This window comes from Triplophysa rosa, linkage group LG15 (assembly GCF_024868665.1).
Source record: "Triplophysa rosa linkage group LG15, Trosa_1v2, whole genome shotgun sequence".
In the NCBI taxonomy this organism is placed as follows: domain Eukaryota; kingdom Metazoa; phylum Chordata; class Actinopteri; order Cypriniformes; family Nemacheilidae; genus Triplophysa; species Triplophysa rosa.
This window is the reverse complement of record NC_079904.1, coordinates 18,078,907-18,091,686: the sequence shown is the minus strand read 5'-3', so window position 1 is coordinate 18,091,686 and position 12,780 is coordinate 18,078,907.

Here is a 12,780-nt window from a genome sequence, read left to right as displayed (position 1 = left end):
AAAGCCATTCCTAAGGCATCTGTAACGTTATCTACGTGGATGTTAAAGTCACCAACGACAAGGAGTCTATCTGCGGCCAGTACTAGTTCTGATAAGAACCCACCAAATTCTTTAATAAAATCTGTGTGGTGCCCTGGAGGCCTATATACAATAGCTAGAATCAATTTAAAAAGTGTTTTATCTTTAGTATTAGGTGTTGAAACATGAAGAACCATGACTTCAAAAGAATTATATTTAGAGTTCGACTTCTGGGAAATGCTAAGAGAGTTATTGTAAAGTGCTGCGACACCTCCCCCTCTGCCTTTTAGACGAGGCTCGTGTTTATAATAATAATCTTGGGGGACAGATTCATTTAAAGCAATATAATCATCTGGTTTTAGCCATGTTTCTGTCAAACAGAGCATGTCTATTTTATGATCTGTTATCATATCGTTAACAAAAAGTGCTTTATTAGAGAGAGATCTAATATTTAGCAATCCGAGTCGTAACAGTTGATTATCTGTATTTTGTTCATGTTTAGTTTGTTTAACGTTTATTAAATTACTTTCAAGAGGTTTACGCATTATTTTATGTTTGCTAATCCGGGGGACAGACACAGTCTCTATTTTGTGATGTTTGGGAGAACGGATTACTACATGTTGTACATTTTGTGTATTCTGCGACGTGAGACGGCAAGCAGACAGTTGGTTAAGCCATACTGTCTGCTCCCTGACCTGGGCCCCAGCGAGTCAAGTTTTAGCATTAGCATTAAGACTTTTTGCCATATTTCTAGACAGGATGGAAGTCCCAGCCCAGGAGGGATGGAGACCATCTCGTTTCAACAGGTCAAGTCTGCCCTCAAAACTCTTCCAGTTATTTATAAAAACTATATCATTCTGCATCTAACACACAGTTTACGAACTATGTTGTAACATAACAGTAACACACAGTAACGTAATAAAGGTACAGCCCATTTGGAACAACCTGGGGTTATGTGTCTTGATCATAGACACAGTGGGGTTAGTGTGTGGATTGTTCCGTACAGAACCTCCAACCTTTCAGTCACCATCTATTAGGATCTGAAAGGCAAAAACTGTGTGGCAGCAATACACACATACTCAGTTTGATGTATCTGTAAGATTTTCATAGGGGAATTTGTTCCATCAGCCTTAAAAACAAATGGTCAGTGTCCACCATCCACCATAACACACACAACACACACACACTGGCCATTTCACGAATCCTGTGACTCACTTATTGCTGTGTGTCCACTTATGTAATTGATTTTGGTTTAGAAGGTTGGTACAAAAGACCACCATCATATCTTACCCTGACACTAAGTATTCAATGATTACAGCTAATCATGCCTCTCCTCTGTCTAATGTGTTCGGCTCTGGTTTGCCTTCGATCTGGTCAAGAACTGATGAATAATTAATGATGTAATTTTCCCAAATGGCATGGGGTGCAACGTTTGGTTCGTGATCTGCTATCGATGATGGTTGATTTGACTAAGTAGCTTAGATGTGAATCATGGTAATTGAGGAGTCAAAATTTTAGTATTATTTTCACCCTTCATTATTTCCTTTTCTACTTTTTTCTAATCCTGTTTAGGGTTTTTGTTCTTTATTTTGCTTTTAATTGTGATTCCTTTTTACAATGTCAAAGTTATACCGCTGCACCATTTTTGGCGAGTAGCCAAAGCAGAAAATTTGCTTTTAAGAACTTGGCTGAGTGTATGTGGGCACCTCATACAATGTACCAAGCCAAGTGCATTAAGACACCCCTCACTCTACCCCACAAGCCGCTATCTGATGTTATTTCGTCTTGGTGGAGCAGAGCCCAATATTGATCGGTGATCAGATTTCATGCCTGTTGTATGACTGTATCTGTTTCTTACATAAACACACAGTCTCACACACCTCTTGGCCCACATTTCTATTTCTTCGTCTTTTTTCTCTCTTATTCTGTCCATCTCTGTTTTTCATTTTCTGTCTTACCTTCATCTCTGTTAAAAAGCTTTTGAAAGCTCTGATACGAAGGCACGCAATACGTTTTTAAAGAAGTGTTTTTTTCGATAATGAAAGTGAATTTTGTGAAAAAGAAGTGAAAAGATTGGAATGACATTAAGTATAGTTCACCCAAAAATAAAATTCTGTCATAATTTATTTGCCCTCCTTCAAATACGCATTGTGTGGAACACAAAAGAACATATTTTGAGAAATGTGCTGCTGGGTCCATATGGAAGTCAATGGAGGCCAGTGTTGTTTGTTGTTCAAAATATTTTCTTTTCTGTTCTGTAAAGATACACTGTGAAACACAGTTCAGTGTTGGTTGTTCTTGTGTGGAGGTGTGTCTGTGTGCACCAAGCAGAGGTTGAAGAAAGTAAGTGAGTGAGAGAGAGAGAGAGAGAGAGAGAGAGAGAGAGAGGGTTAATAATTGAGTGACTAATGTTTGCTCAGTTCTCTGCCATTTCTGGTCACTGGTTTCACCTCAGAGACGTTGTCAATCAGCATTTGTCACTGGAGCACGCCATCGGTGAAATTTGAGAGCGACCAAGCGAGAAAGAAACATTGAGCTGAGTCTTGAAACCTCTCACAATCACACATATCACGTTGTGTGCGTGTGTATAATAGACTGAGGCAGCAGTTTCAATGTTAGGTTTCATTATAGAACTGCTGGCCTGTGTACTGGTTGCCATGTTGACTGAAACAACAAATATTTGGAGCTATGTAGCACCTTCTAACAAAATTCCAAACTCAAATGATTTGGAACGTTCTCTGTCTTTCTCTTCACCCCCTCCTTCCTTGCCCCCCCCTTCTTTTCTTCTGCTCGGCAGAATAGTGTCTTTGTCTCATGGAAGTGAACTTGAAAAAAGTGTTGAGGTGAGGAGCACTTTTATACAACACACACTTGCTGGCTGTGGATGGGCCTATAAACTGTGAAAGGGCTCTCAATCTTGTACAATGATCTGCTTTCAGTCTCAAAATAACAATCGTTTATCTGTGTTGTCTTTTTATGTGTAGGTAACAGACATAAACAGACTAATATGCATTTTTGTATGCCTCACAAAATGTTACTGTGGCAACAATGGTTTTAACCAAAATGCAAGACTAGTTATTTTTTGTTACTATGACACTATGGTACCTTTGTAGCCAAATGGTATCAAACTAAAAAAAAAGTAAGAAAATGTCCCAGTAGCTCAGTTGGTAGACCATTGCATTAGCAATGCAAAAAATAGCTTGAATGCTCTGTAAGTCACTTTGGATAAGTTTTGGCCAAATGCATGAACGTAAATGTAAAGAGAGACCATATTTGTTTATTGCTAACAATGAACAAACCACTAATTCTAAATATTAAACATTGGCACAGGTCTAGCACCGCTCATGCTGCCCTTAATGATACCTCCAATCAACCTGGTTGTAGAGACCAGGTTACCCAGATCTACAACCATCTGTAAGCAACCAACTAATACACACCTAGACCTGACTGAAATCTACATAGCAACAAAGTATTAACCTCCTGGAACAAGAAATGGGATGTACCAACAAACAACCCAACAGTTTGACAAAGAAAATGCAACACTTGTTCATGCAGAACACAGTGGACACTGAACAATTTGCTTATAGATAAAAAACATTTTTTTTTCGTTGAACAATACCTTAAACCCTACCCATAACCTTAGGAACTATTGTGAGATGTTGTAAACATTTTCATCTGTGGCCCAAGATGCTAGAATAGCCTCCAGCCCTCTTTCGCCCCTTCTAAGGATAAGTGTTCGGAGGATAGATGGATGGGTTTTTTTAGTGGATTACTTTCTAGCACTATCATTTAACACATACTTATAAATGATGACATCATAAGTGTTGCAATATGTTTAATTGTGTCTTGGAGACCTGAGGAAACCCAGCAATAACTTGACTTGGATGCATTCCATCTATTGTGATTGTTTCACAGGGATGATGTTGGCTGGCATATTGGACACTATAACCATTGTCAATTGGTCCATGCTCAGACATACACATACTGTATGTGACCCTGGACAACAAAACCAGTCCTATGGGTCAACTGAATAAATAAGCTTTCCATTTTGGCATACCAGAAAAATCTATACATGTGAAGTTACATCAATGCCAATTTAGTGTTCAGCAACTTGGTCTTTCGTAAATAGCATTAGATATATATTTTGTAGAGACTTCCTGTTTGCTGAGAGCGCGTGGTTTGAGTCGGTGCTCTTTCTAACTTATTCTTAATACATCGCTTATTCTTGTTATATCTTAAGACTTGTGTTTTAAATTGTTATTCACCGAGGGTAAAACTTATCCTTAAGTATATCCCATACCAAAAATCATCCTTAACCGTGTTTCTCTGCACAGAGCCCAGGCTTCGAGAACACGATCAGCCCAAATGAACTTCACTCCTGCACCGGGACACCCACGGCGAAAGGGCGAGCCAGGACTGGAGCGATGACCCAACCGCCACCACCGGTCTTCGAGATCCCGACCAGAAACCGCTTTGCCGCCCTCTGCGAGACGGAATGCAACACTGTGGTCATCGGAGACTCAATCGTCCGGAACGTACGCTCTTCCTCCACTAAAGGTAAGGTGCGCACTCATTGTTTTCCTGGCGCCCGTGTTCTTGATGTCTCTGCACAGGTACCTGCGATCCTGAAGGACGATGCTAACGTCCGAGCTGTCGTGCTGCACGTGGGGGTGAATGACGTCAGGATGCGGCAGTCGGAGATCCTGAAGAGGGACTTCAGGAGTCTGATCGAGACGGTACGCAACGCATCGCCCACAGCGAGGATCATCGTATCAGGGCCGCTTACTACCTACCGACGAGGGAATGAAAAGTTCAGTAGACTATTTGCACTAAATAAATGGTTGATGTCATGGTGTACTGAACAGAAGCTGCTCTTTGTTGATAATTTTGATCTGTTCTGGGAGCGACCTAGGCTCTTCCGCCCTGACGGCCTGCACCCCAGCAGCATCGGAGCATTCCTCCCACTCATCTGATATAAATGTTACTGCTTCCAAATGCATAGAGACTGTGTCTGTCCCCCGAATAATACTACAAAATAACAAAATAGCCAAAACTCAGAGAAAAAATTTGATTGTGATTAAACCTGAAGACAATGTAATAAACGACCAAAACAAACTCATAAAGTTCGACCTACTTAATATTAGATCACTAAAGTCAAAGGGCGGACTTCCTATCGGACCTATTGGTTAACGTTGATAAAGTACTAATTCTCGGAGACTTTAATATCCACGTAGATAGTGCTAACGATGCATTAGCAGTGGCGTTTACAGAGCTACTACACTCTTTTGGAGTAACACAACACATCAATGGACCCACTCATCGATTTAATCATACACTAGACTTGATTATATCTCACGGTGCCGATCTAACCAAGATAGATATTATACCTCAAAGCGACGATGTAACTGATCACTATCTTATAACATGTACACTGCGCACTGCAGAAATCAGCCGCTTAACTCGTTATCGACAGGGTAGAACAATTACCTCGACTACTAAAGATAATTTCGCAAAGAGCTTGCCAGATCTGACTCCTTTAATAACCATACCAATAAATACAGAATCGCTCGATGACATGACCAGCAAATTGGGCACTATTTTCTCTAATACATTAGAAGCTGTCGCACCTATGAAGTCAAAAAAGATTAATGAGAAAAACGCAGCACCATGGTACAATAGCACCACTCGCGCCCTTAAAAGAGAAACACGTAAACTGGAGCGCAAATGGAAACAAACCCAATTAGAGGTCTTTAAAATTGCGTGGAAAGAGAGTGCAAACTGTTATAAAAAGGCACTAAAAGCAGCAAAGGCCGAGCACCTCCGTAACCTCATAGAAACTAACAAAAACAATCCAAGGTTTTTATTTAGTACAGTTGCTAAACTAACAAATAAACAGACTTCACCTGACCTGGGTATTCCGCCGCACCTTGGTAGCAATGATTTCATGAATTTTTTTACAGAGAAAATCGAAAACATACGAGACAAAATAGTAAAATCTCAACCTCCAAGTCTGTCCTATAAATTAGTACCAACCATCGCCCCAAAAGAAAGGCTACAGTGTTTTTCACCTATAAAACAGGAAGATTTAATTAAACTTATTGCAACATCTAAACCTACAACTTGCTTATTAGACCCCATACCAACTAAATTATTAAAAGAGTTATTACCCGTTGCAATTGAGCCCATTTATAACATTATCAACTCGTCAATTAATCTAGGCCATGTCCCAGGAGCCTTTAAACTGGCCGTCATTAAGCCTCTTATCAAGAAACCAAACTTAGACCCCAATGAACTAGGAAACTATAGACCGATTTCAAATCTCCCTTACCTGTCTAAAATACTAGAAAAAGTAGTGTCCACTCAGTTGTGCTCTTTCTTACAAAATAATGACATACACGAAAAATTCCAGTCAGGCTTTAGACCGCATCATAGTACTGAAACTGCGCTCGTTAAAATTACAAACGACCTGCTTATAGCATCAGATAAAGGTAACATCTCACTCCTAGTCCTGCTCGACCTTAGTGCTGCGTTCGATACTGTAGACCATAAAATACTTCTAGATCGCTTACACAATTATACCGGTATTCAGGGACAGGCACTACAATGGTTCAGATCTTACTTATCAGACAGACATCAATTTGTCCATTTAAATGGGGAATCATCAAATCTAACGCAAGTAAATTATGGATTACCTCAGGGATCGGTTTTAGGACCCTTGCTATTCTCCATATACATGCTGCCCCTTGGAAACATTATTAGAAAACATGGAATTAGCTTCCACTGTTATGCAGATGATACTCAGCTATATATCTCATCAAGACCAGATGATTCCTTCCAACTATCCAAATTGGCAGAGTGCATCGACGATATAAAGCATTGGATGACTTGTAATTTCCTTCTTTTAAATTCTAATAAAACAGAAATATTACTTATCGGACCAAAGACACGTGAGCAGAATATTTCGGATTATGACCTGCAAATTGAAGGCTGCACTGTTACTCCAACAAATACAGTTAAAGACCTTGGCGTTATATTAGACAGCAACCTGTCATTTAAAAATCACATCTCAAATGTCACAAAAACAGCCTTCTTCCACCTTAGAAATGTTGCCAAATTGCGAAATATTTTATGTGTGGCTGATGCAGAGAAGCTTATTCATGCATTTGTGACCTCAAGACTTGACTACTGTAATGCACTGCTTAGTGGTTGTCCTGCATCATCAATAAACAAACTACAGTTAGTTCAGAACGCAGCTGCCAGAGTTCTAACCAGGTCCAGAAAATACGATCACATAACCCCAATGTTATCAACCCTTCACTGGTTACCCATTAAGTATCGTATTGACTTTAAAGTTCTTTTAATTACTTATAAAGCCTTAAACGGTTTAGCCCCTACCTACATAACAGAGCTTCTACCACACTACAACCCATCACGCTCTCTAAGATCTCAAAACTCCAGACTTTTGATAACACCTAGAATAACTAAATCCACCAAAGGGGGTAGAGCTTTCTCATACGTAGCACCTAAACTCTGGAATAGCCTCCCCGATACTATTCGAGGGTCAGACACACTCTCCCAATTTAAATCTAGATTAAAGACACATCTTTTCAGCCAAGCATTCACTAATACATAGCTAATGAACAGCAGCTACGCTAATTATTCTCTTTCTGTTTCTGCCCTCGCCTCGGGATGCCCATCCCGAGGTAGGGAGAGATTCCGCCAGGCCCAGATGAACGTCATATGCCCATCCACAACTAGAGATTACGCCAGCTACATCTGAAAATCCCGTGCCATCCTCCTGCGAGAGCCTGCGGACTGACTGACCATCCAGCTCCATCCAAGGCAATTCCATCACCACCCAAGAAAAAGGCGACCATCTGGCCGGCCCAGCTCAGACAATTCCATCCCCAACCGAGAGCAAAGACGGACTACCTGTCACATAAATGCTAAATTTACAATACTTGGTATTTAATGCTAAACTTACATCACACGACAGCAGTTTGAAGTTATGGCTGCACTCAGTGACTTTGATTGGAGGTAGCTGGGTGGGTGTTGTAGGGAGTGGGGGGGCTTGTTGGTTGTGGTTCAGGGCGTTTCATTTGTTGGGACTGTGTGGATCTGGTCTGGTTGGTCTTGTTTTGTGGTCGATGTCGGACAACAGAGGAATAAAGTTAATTATGCCATTACTATTTTTCCCTGGTTGTTCCTCTGTTGTCTGTTGTTGATCGCGGAATGGGACCGTGTTGGACCTGCACGGTTTCGGCGGGTGGGGCTTCCTGGGTCGCGGCTCGTGGGTTCTCCCGTGTTCTTCGTTGACGTTTGCTCGGTGGCTTTGGTCGGGTTCACTGAGTGCAGCTATGACACGTCAGAGGAGATCTGGCCCTCCCGGCTGAGCCTGGTTTCTCCCGAGTTTTTTTTTTCTCCATTTATTCATCATTGGAGTTTGGGTTCCTCACCACAGCAGTGCAGTGTTGGCTTGCTCACCGGGAGACTGCATTTATTTATTTATTCATTTATTTATTAGATATTATTTATTATAATGATCTTGCTTGGTCTATAAACACCATGCACTGTGCTGTGTTTTACCTTTCTGTGTTTTACTTATTTGCTCCTGTAAAGCTTCTTTGGAACAATGCACATTGTGAAAAGCGCTATATAAATAAAATTGAATTGAATTGAATTGAATTGAATATGTATATATTTAGATATAAAATGTTAGTCAAAGAAAACAGATGCAAAGTTAAAGATAAAGTAGCAAAATAATACTAATAATTAGGATCAGAGAGTTTTTGGTAATTATAAGTTGATCTTGGTCAAAAAGAAATACAAAGCTATAGAATATAGCCATTTTATTCAGCAATGTACATGCATATGTGTACTTATGTGCCGACTGTATGTCTGCTGTCTGTCAGGGATAATCCAAACACAATAGATAAGGGGCACAGAGGGACAGGTGCGGCCTTGTAGTGGCCCCTGGCATCACACTTGGGCATTAAAGGCTTGAGTGTCCGTTCAGCTGGAAGACAGGCAGTGAGTTTGGTGCTGTGATAGGCATGTGTTTCATACATGTTTTTCTAAGACTGTATTAAGTGCTGCATTAGCGATGTGATCTCGTCTCTCTTTCTCTTTTCTGATGCTGCCATGGGCACCAGCAGAGCTCAGCATAAACCAGCATGTCTGCAGCTTGGCACGACATCTGGAAATAGAAATTGACTTGTTGTTTGTATTTGTCTATTTGCGTCCTTATATGTGTGTGCATTCTACGTTCAAATGGAAGTTTCTAAACTCTAGGTTGTCTTTATACATACAGCTGATTGAAGACATTTCAGCCTGACCTCTTTGTGAAAGAGAATATTGTATTAATTAAATAGAGCAGTATTTCACAACCAGGGTTTGTGTACTTAACCAGGCTCTATGGGGTACTTGGAAAGATTTTGTTTTTTCTTTGTTAGACCCATAAAACAGAAATGATGACTTAAACAATATAAAATAAAAAGTAATGAATCACAAATATACTTTTTATAGTTTGTGCAATCCTAACCCTAAGTGCCTTTTAACGGAAAGAATATACAGTAGTTCTTTTAAAAATGTATAATGTATATCCAGTGCAATCCAGTATAACGTCTCGGTTACGCTTGTAACCTCGGTTCCCTGATGGAGGGAACGAGACGTTGTGTCGAACCGACAGATGGGGTTCGTCCTTGAGAACCAATCACTTCCAACTTCTTAGAAAAGGCCAATGAAAATTGACGAATGAAATTTGCATGCCGGACTCCGCCCCCGGATATCCGGGTATAAAAGGGAGACGGCGTGCCTCATTCATTCACCTTAGTTCTGAGGAGCCTGAGACCTCTCACGACTGCTGCAGTGGACAGCACGTGTTGTGGCAAGAGGACACAATGTCTCGTTCCCTCCATCAGGGAACCGAGGTTACAAACGTAACCGAGACGTTCCCTTTCTGTCAGTCTCTCGACATTGTGTCGAACCGACAGATGGGGTTCCAATGGTAAACGTCATAACACTGTGCCCTGTCACAATCTCAACGAAGCGACGGTGACTGGCCTGGGCGTGTCAGCCGTGATGCTACCGCGAAATTGTAACCTACCAGTGGGTAGGTAGGGGGTCCCAGAGCTTTCTTGAAAGGTGGGAAGGCCCCTACCTTCGGCCTCACAGGCGGCGGCCTTGTTCTCTAACAGCGAGAAGCCGCCCGGAACCGTAAGGCCACTGCGTAAGCGCTACTTCCTCAAGCGGGGGATGCGCTACAGAGACCACTTCCTACCACAGGGAGGAGACTAGTGGAGATACCAACATGATCTCACCGATGGGGGAGAACTCATGGGAAGAAACTGCGGACTGAAGGAGTTCATGGGTTACCAAGGTGGGAACCAGAATGAGGATACATCAGACGGAACCGCCCTGCTGGGGGGTTGCAACGTCTGGTAGCACTAGGTCCGGTTAGAGCTATGTTGCGAATAACTCAGGAGATACCCGGCCTAAGGGGCAGGGCTGCTCTGCCCAGCCCGCCCACAGGAGGTGCTTGCTAGTGATGGATGGAGTGCCTGTTCATCACCCAGTGGGAAGAAGGGAGGCTAGTAGTACGCTGACCCCCTTAGGGTCAGATACTGTCATAGGCGTACACCCTACTGGTCGCCGGTCTTGCCTGATGCCCGCAAGACTCGCCGACCGGTTTTACGCGAAGGCTGTAGGACCTCGCGAAGGTGATGGGTGTAGCCCAACCCGCAGCTCTGCAGATGTCTGCCAGAGAGGCGCCTCGAGGCAGTGCCCACGAGGAGGCTGTACTCCGTGTGGAGAGAGCTCTCACCCAGTGGGCGTAGGTGAACTTAGGACAGGTACGCCATAGTGACAGCGTCCAAGATCCAATGCGCCAATCTCTGTTTGAGACAGCCCTCCCTGCTGATCTCCAAAACAGACAAAGAGCTGGTCAGAGCTTCTGCGGCTCTGCGTGCGGTCCAAGCAGAGGCGCAATGCGCGTACACGGATGGGGTTGGGTCTTCCTCCCCGGTGGGGAGCGCCTGTAAGTTCACCACCTGGTGTCTCGGGGGAGTGGTGGGAACTTTGGGCACGTAGCCAGGCCGGGGTCTCAGGATAGCGTGAGAATAACCGGGCCCGAGTTCTAGGCAATCTGTGGACACGGAGAATGCTTGTAGGTCCGCTACCCTCTTGAGCATCCTCCCGAGAGCCGTCTTCATCGTGAAGTGAGAAAGAGCGGCATCTCCGAGGGGCTCCAGGACCGCATCAAGGTCGTAAGATGGTACGGAGCGTGGGTGAGGTGGTAGCCTTCCCGCTCCCCTTAGGAACCAAATGATCAGGTTGTGCTGCCCTAGAGACTACCAGCAACTGGGTCGTGATGAGCGGCAACAGCGGCTACATACACGTTCAGTGTGGAAGGGGAGAGATTATTCTCGAGTCTCTGGAAGGACCGCAACCACTTGATCAAGCAACTCCGCGGGTCTTCTCTTCGAGAAGAGCACCAGGATGAGAAGAGGCACCACTATAGGCGTATAGTCGCCAGGGCCCTATCCTGAGTAGTGGTCTTAACCGCCGCAGGGGTTAGGCCACTCAGGATCTCCTCGTTCCGTCCAGGGGCCAGACATGGAGGTTCCAGAGGTCTAGCCCGTGATCCCATAATGTGCCCTTCCCCTGGGAAAGCAGGTCCTTCATCAGGGGAATCGGCCAGGAGGGAGCTGTCGTCAAGAGCATTAGCTCCGAGAACCAAGTCCGGTTGGGCCAGTATGGCGCAACTAGTACACTTGATGATCCTCTTCCCTGACCTTGCACAGGGTCTGTGCAATGAGGCTCACTGGGGAAAAGATGTACTTCCGCTTGTCCCGCGGCCAGCTGTGCACTAGAGCCTCCGTGCTGAGGCAGGGAGTACCTTAGCGGCAATGGGTGGTGTCCAGGGAGGCGAAGGGGTCTACCTGAGCCCGCCCGGACTGTCTCCAATGAGCTGGCTACGCGGGGGTGGAGTCGCCACTCTCCGCGAGGCATCAACTGACGAGAAAGCACATCGGCTGTCTGGTTCAGGTCACCTGGGATATGTGTGGCCCTGCAGACTCCACAGGAGGAGGCGTCGGGCGAGTCGTGTTAGCTGCCATAAGCGAACGCCACCCTGGCGGTTAAAAATGCTACAGCAGTTGTGCAGTCCGACCGGACCAGCACGTGCTTGCTCTGCACGAGAGGTTGTAACCCCTTTAGTGCGGGTAGCACATCCAACAACTCTAGGCAATTGATATGCCTGCGCAGGCGGGGGCCCGTCCATCGCCCAGACACTGCGTGCCCGTTGCACATGGCACCCCAACCCTGCAGGGAGGCGTCTGTCGACCCTGACGCGTCTCGCCTGCCCGAGAGGGACCCCCGTCCATAGAAAAGGTCATAGAAGACCAAGGGGTTAGGGTGCGTTGGCAGAAAAGCGTAATCACCATCCGCCTGCTGCCTTTTACCTATAAAGCATCGCGTTAACTTTAAAATCTTGCTTATTACCTATAAAGCCTTACATGGTTTAGCTCCTCAGTACTTGAATGAACTCCTTTTGTATTACAGTCCTTCACGTGCATTACGCTCTCAGGCGTCCTGTCAGTTGGTAATACCTAGAATTTCAAAATCAAGTGCAGGTGGTAGATCCTTTTCCTATCTAGCGCCTAAACTTTGGAATAGTCTTCCCTGCACTGTCCGGGAGGCAGACACACTCTGTCAGTTTAAATCTAGACTAAAGACGCATCTTTTTAATCTTGCATACACTAC